Consider the following 18,539-nt stretch of genomic DNA (forward strand, 5'->3'; position numbering starts at 1 on the left):
TTTAACGCAAAATGCTGAGCATAAGTCATTATTGTGGAGGTGTGAAACATAATTCTTTAACAAAAAAAAATAAAAATATAAAAGGTAATTATATAATTTTTACGAATAATATTATACATCACAATAATATTAAAATAAGAAAATACAAGTCATCATTCACCTAATTTTAATTTATAAAAAAGATAAAACTTATAGTAGAATATGAAAATTAATTATATATGACCATGATTAAAAATTAAGAACCATAAATCTTAAAAATTAAAAATTAGTTCTATATATTTTATAAAATCATGATTAAAAATATTGTATCAATATATCAGCAACAAAATTATTTCAAGTGTGCTATTTTTGAGAAAAAAACAATTATGAAGATTTTAATAATAGGAAAATGTGAGTTTTGGAAGAAGAGATATAATTTTTTTTGGAGAAGAAAATAAAAACAAAAAGAAGCAAAAACTTTTGAAAAAAGAGGCAAAAACCTATGGAGAAAGTAATGGAGAAAATATAAACTAATTTTTAGTAAAAAAAAAGTTATTTACATAAAATTCAAACGTATGCATTTTCTAATAAATTCACGCATAAATTAAATAACAAGTTATATTGAACAACTAATTAAAATAAATTAAAAAATATTTTATGAATTACTTATAAAATATTTTATAAAATTATCTAAATATTGAAAAACTTATGATTCAAGTGTGGTGCGATATATGCGTAGAGACTTTTCTCTGCGAGATTTTTTTTTTTTTCCTGGAACTGTGGTATATTATTATTATATGTGTTTGAACAGGGTGACAGTATGGGTGATAGAGGATAAGAGGAATGCTTCAGCTTTCAAAACAATCACCGAATTATCCTCCGAAAAAAATACCTTTTACAAATTTTAAATTAAATTAATATTTAAATTAAAAAATTAACAGCTGTCAATTTCATTACAATTCGGAGGATAATTCGACATTCATTTGGGAAGTAATTTTCTGGATGATATCAAGCGTGAATAAAATGCGGCAAAATTTTATTTTTTAAATTTTAAATGAAAAAGTTATACTTGGAGTATTTTTTATCGATATATATGCTGTTTTTAATTTATAAAATTAATAATAACTTTTTTTATAAACCTAAAATTTGAATTTTTAATTTTAGTAATTTTATTCTTAGTTTGACCATATAATCATTTATAAATTATAGCCCAAATTTTGATTTAACATGTACTTTCGTATAATTAATTTTAAAAATATTATAAATATTTAAATTAAAATTTATATTTAAAAGAATTTAATAGTACTTTCTATAAAATTCAAATATAAATCAATTCACACTGAGAAGGAACATTTTTGTGATGATTCCTTGCAAAAATGGGAGCTCTTTACCGATTGCCTGTTTGATGAAACTTTTGGGTGTATATTATATACAGTAAAATATAAAAAAAAATATTATTATAAATATAATATATAAAAAGTGAAATTAATATTATCAAAATATTATCAAAAGTCATCATAAAAAATGAAATTAATATTATCAACATATTATCAAAAGTGATCATAAAAAGTGAAATTAATATTATCACAATATATTATCAAAAGTGATCATAAAAAATGGAATTAATATTATCACAATATTATCATAAGTGATCATAAAAAGTGAAATTAATATTATCACAATATTATCAAAAGTGATCATAAAATGATGATATAATCACTTTACGAAAATTTCTTATCAAGTTACCTCTTGGAGGACATGGGGCAGAAAGTGATGATATAATCAGCAGAAACACAAGTGAAGGAGGCACGATCCTTAGGGCATGCACTGTTGAAAAACTCTGAACTCAAGCATGGTAGAGCCCGAGTCTTGCACGAGCTGTTGCAGGCCACGCTCTCTCCGTCTCTCGTCACCTTGAGCTCCGTCGGCTACGTTCAAGTCCATGACGCAACCGGTGGCCTTGCAGCTCCCGGTTCCTGTTGTTCTGCCTCGCGGTTTCACCTTCATGGGGAGGTTGAAACCATCCACCAGGCTCACCTCGTACAAATCCGCTCCACCGGTGCCATTCAGGCGGAACTCCGCCAGAGTAACCGGCGGGGTGGCCTTGCCGCCGAGGCACTCTACGGTGGAGGAGCCGCAGTCGGCGGTGGTGCAGGAGAATTTTCCAGCGGAGTCCTCGGAGCAGAGGGTCCGCACCCACAGGCGGCCGGACCAGTCGGCTGGCACCGCAACGGCGGTTGACTCACCGGATTGTAGAGCGAAACTGGTGGTGGAGAGCGGCGAGGGTCCTGCGCTGGATAAAATGCCTGGCCAAACAGTGTAGGGGCACTTGTTGGTGATGGTGAATGTGGCCGAATACGAACCTGTTCAATACACCAAGAAATATAGCAAAATTATGAAATTGATATTTTGGAAAATTGGAAGTTTTTATTTGATTATGTTTCAAAATATTCAAAGTAATTTTTGTGATTATTTTCAATAATCGATGATGCGGAGGTTTTAGGTGATTTTAACGGTTGTTTTAGTAGGTTAACAATTGAAGAAAAAATTTGGTGATGGGTTGTTAAAAAAAGTGTAAAAGAATGGTAAATGGGAAAAGTATATAAATTTTTTAAAAAACATGAACTTCATAAATTCATTTGTCAGAGTTTTAGAGAAAAGTTTTTAAAGAAATACATTATAAAGTCGTACATAGAAAAGTAATTATTATTATTTTTATAGATACATGTATGTATGGGTTTATCCAGTTTAATATTTTTTCTTGATTCACTAGCATATTAGTGTGATTCTAATGAGTGTGGCGGGTCGTTACAATACATATATATATATATAACTAATTAGATCATACTTTTAATCATTTATCTTATTTTTTTATATTTATTTTAATCATTTATTTATTAAAATATTCACTTTTATCTTTTATATTTGAATATATTTAATTATTTTAAAATATAATTATTTTCAATTTAATGACATGATTTTAAATCATTTTTTTTAGTGATTCAAGATGTGAAACATATAATATTAGATTCATGTATATAAAATTCAATTGACGTTTTTAATAACAATAATAAAAAAAACTATAAGCATAATGAAAATTATGTTGGGGAGAAATCCCCTTCTCACAAAATGAAGATCAAAGGCATGGACACACACAAATATGACATAAATATAAAATAATGATGACATGAGTTTCACATGGTTCGACACTTCTTGTCCACGTCCACGAAAACATCTTAATAGATATTTATTCATCCAAACAAATTACAAGGTTTTTTTTGGAGAAACTTGAGAAACTCTCGTATTACATAAACTCCCCCCTTTTACATTGGATGGTGATCCCCTCTCTCTCAATCAATGGTGACCCTCTCTTTCTCTCTCTTAATTGGTGGTGACCTCCTCTCTAGGTGGTGTCTACTCTCCTCCTAAGTCTCTCTATTTATAAGGGATGATATGACCATTCAACTCTTCATTTATGACTCTTTGTGCACAACTCTTCATTTATGGCTCTTTGTTCATGATTCTTTGTTTAAGACTTTTTATTCATGACTCTTCATTTATGATTCGACTTTTCACTCATGGCTCTTCATTAATGAATGAAAATTTTGGATTGATTTCTCAACAAATTGTTGGGTAAACTTTTGATTTTCATTATGTATTGATAATTGCGGATTTTACTTAGTTTAAGTGACAAAATTCAACAAATCATTATTGAGTTGATATTAAATTGGTATCCAAAATTGTGTTGTATGAGCTATATCTATGAGTCTTTTTGTGTTGTTAATTCAGTAGGGTCAGACTACTTAAATTGTTTACACATGTGTTGTAAGAAATCTCTTGATTAAAATGTGTGACAACACATAAAGATATTGTATTATTAAGTTGTTATGTTATTAAGCTGTTATGTTGATATATTGTTGAGTTGGTATGTTGTATGGCAAAGTTAAGATTTTAAATTGTATTCATGTTGTGAAATTGCTTATATAGTTAGTTTATAAGTTATATATATATATATATATATATTGTGTTGTTTTCTTTGCATAAAGCTTACTTTTATTTTTTCATGTTATTAAGTTGAGATGATCATATTATTATTGGAGTAGGGAAAGATTAGGTGGGGTAACTAACAAGATTGTAGGAGATGACATTTTGTGATAGATGTTGTTTTGATACGGTTAGTTTATTACTTGATCAACAATTTATGATTTGATTGTTCTAGTTCTATAATTTGTAAATATATATAAAGGATTACGTTGTAATCTCACAAAATGATTTTTTGTTTTAAATTATTATAAGCAGTTTGTTTCAACTCTTCTGTCCTGTACCTATATTGTTGCATGAATATCTAGGTATTACTTACATGAAAATCTTAAATTAGATGATATTATATTTTTCATTGCTTAATCACTATGTTGTAATAAGTTTAGAAGTTTATCAATTAGGAGTAATCAAATAAAATTAGTATAATTTTTATCAACTTTTATAGTATTTAACATATTAAAAGTTTTTAATTAATAAATAAAAAACATATTAATAATAAATTCTGATTAGTTGACTGTAAGTCTATAATCATTAAATTTGATCAGTTAATTTGAAATGAAAAAATATTTATGCGTAGTTTCTAATCTTAATTTTAATTATTAAAAAATAATGTGTAAAATGTAAAATGTTGACCAAACATTAAGGAAATTACCGTGAAATCAGGGTGCAATGGTATGCATGCATCTATGCGGCAAACTAAATTTTAAATATGATTTTTAATCAATGTTTATTTTAACAAATGATATTTATCCACGTGTTCGTTCCGTGCGTGGATTGTTCTTAGTTACTATATGCGTAGTCGACTCTTCCTGGATGACATTTTCGTCTTATATTTTTCTACGTAAATTCATAAAAAAATTTGAAAAAATTAATTTAATTATAAAATAAATAATCTAAATTATACTTATAAAATAAAATTATAAAAATTAAAATTATAAAATTTTAATATTATAAAATATTAGAAAAATAAAAAAATTAATAAATAGTAGAAATAAAAAATTATTAAAATTATAATATAAAAATTCAAAAATTTAAGATAAAAGACAAAAATATATTTAAAAAATTATTAAAATTAAAATATAGAAATTCAAAAATTTTAAATGAAAATATAAAAATATACTTAAAAATATTAAAATTAAACTATTTAAATATATAATAATATTATTACAAATAAATTAAAATATATAAAATAAAAATAAAATAACTAAATAATTTAAAAATTAAAAGAATAAAATATTATAAATATTATTTAAATAAATTTTTAAAAATATAAAATATAAAATATTATACCAGTATCTGATGAGCATCATAAAATTTCTCTTTTTATTATTAATTAATTAATCGCAAGTGAATTTGTGAGAGGCTAGATCAATAAGAAAGTAAGTTCTGCAAGAGTTGCAGAAGGTACTGGACTATTGGTGGTCTGAGAAAGATCCTGTCAGAGTGTCAGGCAACAAACCTTTTCAACTAGTTCAAGCAGGACACAAATATGAATCAGTACTATGTTTCACACAACATAATAATTTAATAACATTCACCACACTCTCTCTTTTATTTATCACTTAATTATCGGCATTTATTAGTGAAAAAAAACTTTTAAAATTAATCATTTTTATTTTTAAAATCAGTTTTTTAACTAATTTTAAAAGAATTAATTTTAAAAAGTGAGACTTTTAACGTTTTAACGTATTACTGACTGATATGAAAAGTAAAACTTTTAAAATTGAGACCGATGTTAAAAGTGAACGTTTAACATCAGTAATGCGATGGCAGATGTTAAAAGTAACAACATGAGAAAACTACGTTTTTCAGAACAAAAACATCATTTAAAGGGAGGTGGCAGTTGTGAGAACGAAAAAATTCCCCATTTAAGTCCACTGGGTGTTTGGAAAACATCATTTATCTATTTTTAGGTCAGTCTCAAGTATCGGGTCTACAACACTAAACACTTTTGCAAGAACAAAAATGGAAAGCCAGATGCAAAGTCCCATGTTCATCAAACTGGAAATTCACTGACGTGATGGATGCATAAAGAAAATAAAAGTAAACAAAGCGCGTGAGAAAAGAACAACTCCAACCAAGAGACAGGTCCATACATCCTAGCAATTAATTCAAAAACTCATATAAAGATGAAACTGAGAAGAACAAGCAGAAGGGCAATAAAAAAATAAAAAATAAAAAAACAAAGCTAAAGATCTAAACACATGGCAGCCCATGAATGACCACAACAATTCAAACCTTCTTTCTCCAACAACAAAAGAAGCGTGCGTGGTTGCAATCTCACGTTGAAAGCACCCACAAACAAGGGGTTTATAAAGTTACACCACATTAACTGCAGAAACCAGTGCTGCAGTTTTGCATAAACCAATGGAAAATAGAGAGAGAATCCCAATGGGTTTATTAGGGTTTTCATTTCCCTTACCTATCTTCCAAAGCTGCACCTCGCGTATTATTTTCAAGCATATATTACGATTATCATACGAGTTCTAGTTCTATTCATGCTCTCAAGTCTCAACCAATCAAGGGTCTAGTAAACCTCGCTTTTAGTTTTCTCCCTGCACAAATTAATGCTAAAGCGAAAGAGTGGCACAGATATCAACAAACAAAAAACAGAAACCAACTAGTAACTAATACTAACCAGAAAGGGTTGGAAGTGAAGAACCAGTGCAGAGATCGCTAAGCTGCGTTTCGATCTTGCTGAGGAAGGTGGTGGCTTCGTCAAAAGGCCGCGTCAGATCAGATTTGTATTTCACCAGCATGTCACAGTAGGTTTCCTGAAACATAAATGAATAAATAAATAAACAAATCAGCGACAAAAGTTGCATTATTATGTAAATGTGAAAACAAACCATATATTAATTAATATATTAAAAAAAACGTGCGTACGCAGAAGGGAAGAGAAAGGGGACCATGAACTCGTCGAGTTCGGGATCGGCTCCAACGCACGTGGAAACAACGTCCATCTTGCAAACGTCGTTTTCTCGTCGGATTTCCTCTAACAAACACGCCATTTCTGGAGGCGCTCCCACCGGAAAACCGTTTCTCATAACGGCATTTCTTACCAACAGTTACAATTTCAAATAAATAAATAAATGATGACCTTTTTGCAGAACAGTTTGTTTTGCAAGAAGAACAGGCGGTACTACAAGATTGATATTCATTCCTTATGACTGATTTTAAAATTATAATTTTAAAAGTTATTTTTGTAGTAGTGATTAACGTACAATTCTACTTAAGGAAGTACAATAATTCTACTGAACTATTGATGGTCTGAAACAAATCTTGTCGGAGTATCAGACAACAAGCCTTTTCAACTAGTTCAAGCAGGACATAAATATGAACTAGTACTATATTTCACACAACATAATAATTTACATAACATTCACCACACACTCTCTCTTACTTATCACTTAATTATACAATTCTATGTAAGGAAATACAACAGCATAACGAGTCCACAATATATATATATATATATATGAATGTGGAAATAGCAAGATTTATATGATAACAAACAAGACATAGTATTTAAGTAGTAGAGACTGGTTCAGGTTGGGGGTTGTTGGGGTCGATTGTTTGAGCTCTAGTTCCCGCGACCACCCGGATGCTCCAACCTCTTCTTGATAACAAGATTGTTATTCTGCATACCATCACGCCACAGAGTAAGGAAACACTTGCTGCCACCACGGCTATCATGTTGTTGTTGTCCACCGCCGGACTTTTCTCATTCCCGGCCTTCACCCTTCTGCATGAAATTACTTTTAATTATCAACAAATCATGCCAACTCTAGAACTAGACCACTATGTGTCTTGAGGAAACTCTAAACCCCACATGCAAATCTTGCATATCTTAAACCCAACTTTGACAACAGTGATCCACCATTAATTTCTAACGCTTACATTCTATTCAAAACTTTACGAAAATTTCTTATCAAGTTACCTCTTGGAGGACGTGGGGCAGAAAGTGATGATATAGTCAGCAGAAACACAAGTGAAGGAGGCACGATCGTTAGGGCATGCACTCTTGAAAAACTCTGAACTCAAGCATGGTAGAGCCCGAGTCTTGCACGAGCTGTTGCAGGCGACACTCTCTCCGTCTCTCGCCACCTTGAGCTCCGTCGGACACGCTACGTTCAAGTCCATGACGCAACCGGTGGCCTTGCAGCTCCCGGCTCCTGTTGTTCCGCCTCGCGGTTTCACCTTCATGGGGAGGTTGAAACCATCCACCAGGCTCACCTCGTACAAATCCGCTCCACCGGTGCCATTCAGGCGGAACTCCGCCAGAGTAACCGGCGGGGTGGCCTTGCCGCCGAGGCACTCTACGGTGGAGGAGCCGCAGTCGGCGGTGGCGCAGGAGAATTTTCCAGCGGAGTCCTCGGAGCAGAGGGTCCGCCCCCACAGGCGGCCGGACCAGTCGGCTGGCACCGCAACGGCGGTTGACTCACCAGATTGTAGAGCGAAACCGGTGGTGGAGAGTGGCGAGGGTCCTGCTCTGGATAAAATGCCTGGCCAAACAGTATAGGGGCACTTGTTGGTGATGGTGAATGTGGCCGAACACGAACCTGTTCAATAGCACCACACAGACACTCCACTTCTTAAGACCTTAACCTTTTTTGGAACAAAAATAATAACATGCAAGTATCAAATAGTCACCTGACAGGAATTGGAAGGTCAACATGATGAATGAAATTTGTTTCCAGACATCCATGGAAACTGCAGTGCAAGAAGGATTGAGAAATAATGTGTTAGCACACACACTTTGAGGAAAGTGAATATATATATAGAGAGGGCTCAAATGGAAAGTGAATATATATATAGAGAGGGCTCAAATGTGTTACCCATAAGGGTTTTAGTACTGTTATATTTGTCGGCTTCACAACTTAAACATATATGTCCAATTTATTATTTATAATAAAAAAACTTTTACTTATTTCAATCTATTCTAAAATAGATTATATTTTAGAGCTATTAATATAAAATAATGATTATTTGAAATGAGAAAATATATATGATTTTTGTTTTTTTATTTTAAATGCCATCGTACTAAGTTTGAAAAATTTACCTCTTTTGGATTTCAGTTCCATCCAACCGATGAAGAAGTTATGAAGCGAAGTTTGATCCAACTGACCATGAACTTCAGGATTTTGGAAAGCTACTGGTTAAATTTTATAATATTACTAAATGAAATGGCATGACTCTATTACATAAAGTCTTATTTTTGGCGAAAAATGAAATTATTAGGTGGTCAGAAATTATTAGCTTCGTATCAATTTCTACATGACAGCCAGCTGAGATATTATCATAAGCTTTTGGTGTATTTTGGTCGATTATTGCATTAAACTACATACAAACTTAATTATCTATTGATAAAAAAAATGAACATACCAAAATTCTTAAATTTCTAATATCTTTTATTTACTATATAAAAATTGAACGCAGGTCACCAGGCAATTCAAGATATTAGGCATGTGTGTCGGCCATACATAGCGGTGATAAAAGAACCGGTTTGCAATTAATTCCCGATAGAGATATTATCGTTAAACTTGTACTCTATTCGTGTCCCACCAATAGTTTGAATAAAACACTAACAGAGTTATTAAAATCCAAAAAATGATCCAAAAAGAAAAAGTAAAGGGTGTACAAACTGTGGAGTGAGCAATTAGCACCGCAATTTAAGCGCCCAGTGCAGAATTGGATAGTAAGCAGCACCAGCCAATGGAAACTGCCGTGCAAGAAGGATTGAAAAATAATGTGTTAGCACACACACTTTGGAGGAAAGTGAATATATAGACAGAGCTCAATTATGTATACCAAGAATAAATTTGTCTATAGGAGAATAAATTTGTAACATGAATAGTATTTTTACAACCTGATAATAAACTTTATATAAAAAAGTTATATAAAGTTATACACAATTCGGCTCTGACTATATAACGTTTACCAATGTAATTATGTTTACCAATGTAATTATGTCACACTTTGGAGGATATGATTACTTTTGAAATTGTGATCACACTACGTTAGCAGAATATTATCACATTTTTATCAAAAGTGAAAAGTGAAATCATAGTGCTAAAATATTTTTATAATCACAATTTCACTTTTGATCATAAAGTTTTCGGTACGGTATAGGAGAATGAATAGTATTTTTACTATTCATGTTAGAAATAAGAAACTATTCATGAATAAAAAAAGTAGAATTCTATACTGAAAGTTTACAACCTGATACTTTTTTATATAGACAGAGCTGAATTGAGAGCTGAATTCTAACACTAAGTTAGCACAATATTATCACAATATTATCACTTTCCTCCAAAGTGTGACATAATTACATTGGTAAACTTTCTCCAAGAGGTAACTTTTACTTATTTCAATCTATTTTAAAATAGATTATTTTTTAGAGCTATTAATATAAAATAATGATTATTTGAAATGAAAAAAAATATATGATTTTTGTTTTTTTTATTTTAAATATCATCACACTAAGTTTGAAAAATTTACTTCTTTCGGGTTTCAGTTCCATCCAACTGATGAAGAAGTTATGAAGTGAAGTTTGATCCAACTGACCATGAACTTCAGGATTTTGGAAAGCTGCTGGTTAAATTTTATAAATATTACTGAATGAAATGGCATGACTCTATTACATAAAATCTTATTTTTGGTGAAGAATGAAATTATTAGGTGGTCAGAAATTATTACCCTCGTATTAATTTCTACGTCCCAGCTGAGATATTACCATGGAAATGAATCATCTGATTTTTGGTCCATTATTACATTAAATTACATACAAACTTAATTATTTATTGATAAAAAAATAAACATACCAAAATTCTTAAATTTCTAATATCTTTTATTTTTTATATAGAAATTGAACGCGGGTCACCAGGCAAGAACCGGTTTGCAATGGACGGTCGAATTGGTCTTAGAAATATCGGAGATAAAATCAGTTTAAATTAGTTATTAGATTAGAAGTGTTATGAAAGTAGCGTGACTTGTCTAATACACAAATAAATAAAGTTAAAAACCTATTTTTGTCTCTTATAATAATTGTTTATTTCAATTTAATTTCATTTTTATTTTTTGTCTTAATTTGGTCCCTAATAAAATAATTAGTTGCAATGTCGGACTTCCGTCCAAGTTATTTAGATGGAGTTAACTGTTGGTCACGTGGATGCCACGTAAATGCATAGGTGGATGTCATGTAGATGCCAAATTTCTGGAAAACACCTAGAACCAGAACGGGCCGTTCTAAAGGCCCATTCTGGGTGTACTATTGTGTGTTAATTTTGCATTTGAAACTGACCGTTCTGGTTTCAGAATGGGCCGTTCTGGTTTCAAAATAGGCCGTTCTGGATTCAGAATGACTCGTTCCAGAACGCCAACTTGTTAAGTGAAGACAATAGAATATTCTATATTAATTTTATTAAAAAATATAATAATTTTGAAAAATATTTTTTATGGTAAAAATTTTAAAATTACTTATTTTTATAAAATACAATTGTCTTATAAATAGAGTGATAACTTTTCCTTTTTCTCTTTCTGTCTGAAGAAATATTTAAGTGTCACTTTATAATTTTTTGCAACTTATTTAAAATTAGAGGAATAAAATGATAAAAATTAATAGGATAAACATAATAAAATTATTAATTTGTTTTCTTTTAGTGTCCTCTAAATTTTTACACTCATTTAAAACAAAAATATTTTATATGTTAATTTGAATTAATTTAATGAAGTATCATATGATTTTTAATTTTTTAAAATTTTTTATAAATTTCATCTATACATGAAAAGCTTTTTAATTTAACAATTAAATTTTTAAAAATTTGATATAGAACATTAATTATTAAGTAGAATAAATCTATCAAGACTTACTCTTGAAGTAAGTAAATTTTTTTTCATTAAAAATGAAGATAATTTTACCACAAAATAAAAAACAATTAAACAATAAAATAAAATATAAAAAAATATTAATATATTTATTATATTAGATATAACAACATAATTAAAATATAATTAATTACATATTTTATAAAATTATTATTTTATATATAAAAAGAGAATGAAAAAAATTTTAGTGGGGGCAAGTGCCTCCACTATGATTAACTTAGATCCGTCCCTGCATGTGGTTGTGTGGTGAAATGTTAGCCCTGTGTATCCTCTTCCTTTACTTCAGGTTCTACCTCTTTAAGAACATGTTATTGTTGGGGTATGTAATGACCCGCCTGGCCGTCACACACACAGCTCACAACCCCCACAGCACCACACAGAAAAGAACAAGTATATATATATAAGCAACTAGAATATATACACAAGGTCTAATCTGGGGCTTAAAGAAAATCAGAGTACGAATATACATCCATCAATGCTACACTAGGTAGCTAAAACAACAAAACATCAAAAGAATAGCTCCATTTGCCAGTTGCAGACCTGCCTCTAGACACCAACCTAACCATGCACTACTCCCATATAACGTATGATCATCGCAGTCTAAACCACATGGAAACAACAAAGGGTAAGCTAGTGAAAAGAATCAACATACATATATATAAATACATGAATGGTAAATAACTACAACTATCAGCACATCATCAGCATACAACTCATCACTTATACAACATAAACAGCAGTAAACACACAATGCGTCGTCACGCATATCAGCTAGATTTGGTTGCTTGTAAGCAGTATAGCTCGACCTTGCCCCTATACCGTGGTCGCTTTATAATCGGTATAGCTCGACCTTGCCCCTATACCGTGGTCGCTTTATAATCGGTATAGCTCGACCTTACCCCTATACCGTGGTCGCTTCATACATGTGTGCCTCGACCTTGCCCACACACGGGACTAACTAAGTACTTAGAGGAGAACAACACAGTGACCACTCCAAAGGGATAGCTTCCCAGGGAGGGTTTTCAACAAATTGGGTTCTAAGAGCACCACAGCTATCTCAATCCACACAATGGGATGAGCACTTTCGAAAAAAACATCTCCTCTAGTCTTAGTGATCAACAACTCAGTCTTATGACCTACAACAACTCAGCCTTACGGCCTACAACAGCTCAGCCTTACGGCCTACAACAGCTTATATCAGCATGCAGCACAACACAGCAAATCAGCAATATCAGCATACAACACAACTCAATAAAATACATCACAACTTAATGATATACAACACAACTTAAACAACTCACAGCTTAGCTTAAATAGCTCACAGCACAGCAATATCAAAATTTAGCATTATCATCTAACAGCACAACAATATTCATCACTTACAGTTCAACTCAACATATATAAACATTTATCAGCATTTCACACCCTATATCAACATATAACAACATATAAACCAACCAGAGAGCATCAGGGCTCAAACGTGCCCGGCGCAATTCCCATTGCGCCCGGCATGCCTCGAGGCAGAGACCTCAAAAGGTCTCACACGCCCGGCGTGCCAAACCCGCGCTCGGCGCAAGGTAGACAGAGACCTCCCCAAGGTCTCACGCCCAGCGCAATACCAATTGCGCCCTACACCACCTCTGGCAGAGACTCCCAAGGAGTCTCCACGCCCGGCGAGACGTGGTCACACTCGGCGCCACACCAGAAATCCCAAAAATATGTTACATATTGATATCGCGCCCAGAGCGGTCCAACCATGCCCGACGTGAGCTATCTAGAGGCTCACATTCTCAAGCTTGCCCGACGCACACACCCTTGCGCTTGGTGGACTTACCCAATGGAGCCCTCTGATGGTCACGCGCCCGGTGCCTAGAACTGCGTCCGGCGTGATACTCAGCAGCAACTCACCAAGTTTGAAAATATTGCCCAAAAACTGCAAAAATCAACATTTCTAGCACATGCAATCGGCCCAAAACATCATATTTTCATCAAACAACCCAAAAATCCCAGCTTTTTCAACATGCATCCATTAAACAAGAAAAACCCAAATTTTCACCCAAAACCCCGAAAATGAGTTTTCTTCAATCTCAGCCAAAATCATCAAACATCAAACAACTAATGAGCTTCTAGAACTCATTTACAGCCAAAATCAGCAAAACCTAGCTTCCCCTCCCTTGGTGGAGAAATTCGAGCTCCGGGAAGAGAAGAATGGAAGAAGAACTTGAACGGAGAAGAGAATGGACGTCTGCGCCTCAGCAAGCCCCAACACTAAGAATCAGCACCTAAGATCACCAAGAAGAATCAGCAAGTGAGCAGAGGATTTGGGGGAGAAAAGAGTGTGAGAGTGAGAGTAAGGTTTGTAAGTGAGGGAGAAGAGAATGGATCAGCAGAAAAGAGAGAAAGGGGTGGGTCTCACAACCTCCCCAATAACAGGAATTTTCGTCCCCAAAAACCGACTTACTTGGAAAAAGAAAAGGATATCGCTCCCTGCACTGCTGCTCAACCTCCCAAGTAGCCTTACTAGTAGCTACATCCCACAACACCTTCACCAGAGCAATGGGCTTGCCCCTCAACTCCTTCAGCTTGTGATCAACCACAACTATCGGCAACTTCTCAAACGTCAGATTCTCCTTCACCCGCACATCATCCAGCTCCACCATATGACCATGGTCATGAACATACTTCCTCAGCTGGGATACATGAAATACATCGTGTAGGTTTGAGAGAGACGGTGGCAAGGCCAACCGATAAGCAACCGGACCCACACACTGTATGATCTGATAGGGACCAACAAACCTCGGTGTCAACTTTCTTGCCTTCAGCGCTCTACCCACACTAGAGGTTGGGGTCACCTTCAGAAACACATGCTCCCCTTCAGCAAACTCCAAAGGCTTTCACCTTTTATCAGCATATGATTTCTGCCTACTCTGAGTAGTCTTCATCCTCTCCTAAATCAGCTTCACCTTCTTAGTAGTCTGTAGGATTAGCTCTGGTCTCACAACCACTGACTCACCATCTTGATACCAGCACAGAGGAGTCCTACATCTCCTGCCATACAAGGCTTCAAACGGCGCCATCCCAATACTAACATGAAAGTTATTATTGTACGTAAACTCCACCAGTGGTAGGACCTCCTCCCAGCTTCCCAAGAGGTCTAACACACAAGCCCACAGGAAATTCTCCAAGGACTGGATTGTCCTCTCTGACTGACCATCCGTTTGCGGATGATAAGCAGAACTCAACTTCAGCTTCGTGCCTAAGGCTTGGTGTAGACTCTGCCAAAATCTAGAAGTGAACCTCGGATCTCTGTCTGAAATAATACTGGAAGGCACCCCGTGCAATCGTACTATTTCCCTCACATACAATTATGTCATCTTCTCCAAGGACCACTTGATGTTGACAGGCAAGAAATGCACACACTTGGTCAACCAATGAACAATCACCCAGATAGCATCACTATTCCTAGCCGACCTAGGCAAACCCACAATGAAGTCCATAGTGATACTATCCCACTTCCATTCCGGAATCTCCATCTACTGCATCAAACCACTCAGCTTCTGATGCTCCACCTTCGCCGTCTGACAGGTCAGACAGGCCGCCACATATTCAGCTATCTCCCTCTTCATACCAGACCACCAGAAAGTCTTCTTGAGGTCTTGGTACATCTTAGTCATACCAGGATGTATGCTAAGTCTACTCTTGTGACCTTCCTCCATAACAGCTCTCTTCAGCTCAGTATCATGAGGTAGACAAATTATGCCCTTAAATCTCAAGATTCCATCTTCGCCCAACTCAAAACCAACAGCCTTCTCGGTACTCAATAAACCAAGAAGCTTTAACAACTCCATATCTTGCAACTGCTTCTGTCCAACCTGCCTCAAGAACTCACTAGTTATGGTAATCATCCCACAACTAATGTGATCCTGAGCTAACTCCACATAGAGGTTCAAATTTCTGAATTCTTCCACCAGCTCCAGCTCTTTTGATGTATCTTGCTATTCTCATGGACATGGATTGCTAAAACCCCTTTGTTGGGATTAGATGTAGCCAACTTGACTCTCATGTAACTTGTTGAATATATATATATCTATCTTCTTCATTCAAATGTTAGTATCATGTTCTTTTGCTTAATGCCTGTATGGAATGATCAACCATTACATGATTTGTGATTACTTTTGGTGTGGGAATATCATTGGTAATCTTGATTGAGAATGTGGTACCTAGTAAACTTGTGTCTAGGAATGGAACATGAGTTACTTGTTCTTTGGAGCCCTTAATCTTAATGCAAGTGGATTTATTGAAGTATTCAAGGGATTGATATTTTGTAATGAAACTTAGGCTCTTTTAACCAAGGAATTGGTATTTGAGAAAATTAGTGGGCTAGCATTAATGTTTGAATGAGAAGGAATGTTTCTTATGCATGAGGTTTAAGTTGGTGAAGTCTAACCCTAACAGTTCATTCATATAAGTTAATATCCAAAAGCGCATTTCAAGTGTTTGATGAAAGTTCACTTTGAATCATTTTGCTCTTTTTAGCTTAAAAATTACACCCACCAAATATGAAATCATTCTTTAGTCTGTATTAGCTTAAATTCCACATATTGCCATTGTATTACTCAAGTCCCTTGGGAAGATAGACTATTACTTCTACTTACTACTTGTGCGATTGGTTCGCTTGCCATATTGTAAGAAATCGTCTAACAAGTTTTTGGCGCCGTTGCCGGGGACTTGTGTCTCAATACAAGGCAATTGTGTAATTATAGTTATACTAGACTCCATTCTTTATTTTTGAATTTTCTTTCTTGAATTTTATTTTATTTTATTTGTGGGCTAACTTGTTGCTCTAGTATTTGGTGTGTCTTGTGTATGCAGGGTACTATCCGAACAAGACAGGTCATTTCTTCGGAACCTTTGCTTAGTGATCCAGAGATTGAGAAAACAGCCAGGAGAAACAATAGCAACACAAGAAGACAGAGGCTACTAAATCAACAAGTCAACCATCAAACTTCATCCTCCCAAACTAACACTACTCAACATTTCAATCTAGCTGCAGAAGGAGAAACGGCTGAAGAAGAGCATCATAATCCATTTAATCAACCTCCAAGGAGAACTATTGGGGATTCCATTCTATACACCAGCCCCCGAAATTTCTCTAGCATGGTGAGGCCTACTATGAATGAGAAGATTGCTGAAATGAAGCCATCCCTCTTGCAACTTATAAGCTCTCATCAGTTTGCCGGGTTGGATCATGAAGACCCACATACTCATTTGTACACCTTCTATGAGTTGTGTGGCTCAGTTGGAATTTCTGGAGATGACGAGGAGGCTTTGTTCATGAGGCTATTTCCATTCTCTCTCACTGGGAAGGCCAAGGCTTGGCTACAATCACAGCCTAACCAAAGTCTAACCAGTTGGAGGGATGTGGAGACAAAATTTTTGGCTCGTTTCTTCCCACCATCCAAGAACACAGAGGCCAAGGCCGCTATTGCTACATTTGTGCAAGGAGTTGATGAACCCTTATGTGAGGCATGGGAGAGATATAAAGCTTTGCTTAGGAAGTGCCCCAATCATGGTTTTGATATAGAGATGCAAGTTCAGATTTTTTGCAATGGTTTACAACCACAAACAAAGATGATCTTGGATGCTTCTTTTGGTGACTCTGTTTTGTTCAAGACTGCCGATGAAGCTATCACAATTATTGAGTCTATGGCATCTACTGACTTGCGAAGCCAACATGGGAGGGGTCAAGCACAAAGGATGGGAGTATTAGAATTAAGCACTCAAGATGCCCTCTTAGCTCAGCATAAGCTTCTCACTCAACAAATCGAAGCTCTCAATCAACAAATGGCTAAATTACCTCAACAACTCCAAGCCATGCATGTTAATCCTTGCCAAACTCAACAAGTTATGCGGTGTGATTTTTGTGGAGGCGATCATTCCAATGGCAATTGTCAAGCTCCTAGTGGCTCCCAAGGTGAAGAAGTTAACTATATGGGGAACCAAGGACGCCAAAATTTCTCTAGCAACCCTTATCCTAGCTCTTACAACCAAGGGTGGAGAAACAATAATGCTCAATTTGGAGAGAAACAAGACATGGGTGCATCAAGTAGTAGACTTCAACCTCCACAACAACAACCCCACCGTTGTATGAAAGAACTACCAAGCTAGAAGATACCTTGCAACAATTTATGCAATTTTCCCTCCAAAACCAAAAGAATACAGATGCTTCAATTAAAAATTTGGAGGTGCAAGTGGGATAATTGGCCAAGCAGTTAGCAGACCAGCAGAGTGGATCGTTCTCCGCTAATACACAAACAAATCCCAAGGAGCATTGTAAGGTTGTGTCTACAAGAAGTGGGAAGAAGTTTGGGGAGAATAATCAAAATGACAGACAAGAAGATGTAATGAAAGAAAATAGCGGAGCAGAAAACAATGATGAGAGTGTAGTGGAAGAGGTGGAGAATAAGAGAGTGAGTGGAGAAATAGAGAAAAAGAAAAAAAAAGATTAAGAAGGAAGTTGGGAAAGCACCACCTTCAAAGAATCTTCCATACCCACATGCCCCTTCAAGAAAAGACAAAGAGAGACAATTTGCAAGGTTTCTAGACATTTTCAAGAGGTTGCAAATTAATAT

The 18,539-nt window shown here is 34.6% G+C and overlaps 1 non-coding gene and 1 pseudogene across 1 annotated transcript; both read right to left on the reverse strand.

Moving 5' to 3' along the window:
* Positions 1 to 1,721: 1,721 nt before the first annotated feature.
* On the reverse strand, positions 1,722 to 3,168 carry LOC109800476 (thaumatin-like protein 1 pseudogene; annotated as a pseudogene).
* Positions 3,169 to 17,377: 14,209 nt separating this feature from the next.
* On the reverse strand, positions 17,378 to 17,483 carry LOC114915499 (small nucleolar RNA R71). The gene has a single exon (XR_003803547.1). It is a non-coding gene; the product is annotated as a small nucleolar RNA R71 (small nucleolar RNA).
* Positions 17,484 to 18,539: the final 1,056 nt, after the last annotated feature.

The sequence above is a fragment of the Cajanus cajan genome, chromosome 11 (assembly GCF_000230855.2).
Source record: "Cajanus cajan strain Asha chromosome 11, NIPB_CcT2T_4, whole genome shotgun sequence".
In the NCBI taxonomy this organism is placed as follows: domain Eukaryota; kingdom Viridiplantae; phylum Streptophyta; class Magnoliopsida; order Fabales; family Fabaceae; genus Cajanus; species Cajanus cajan.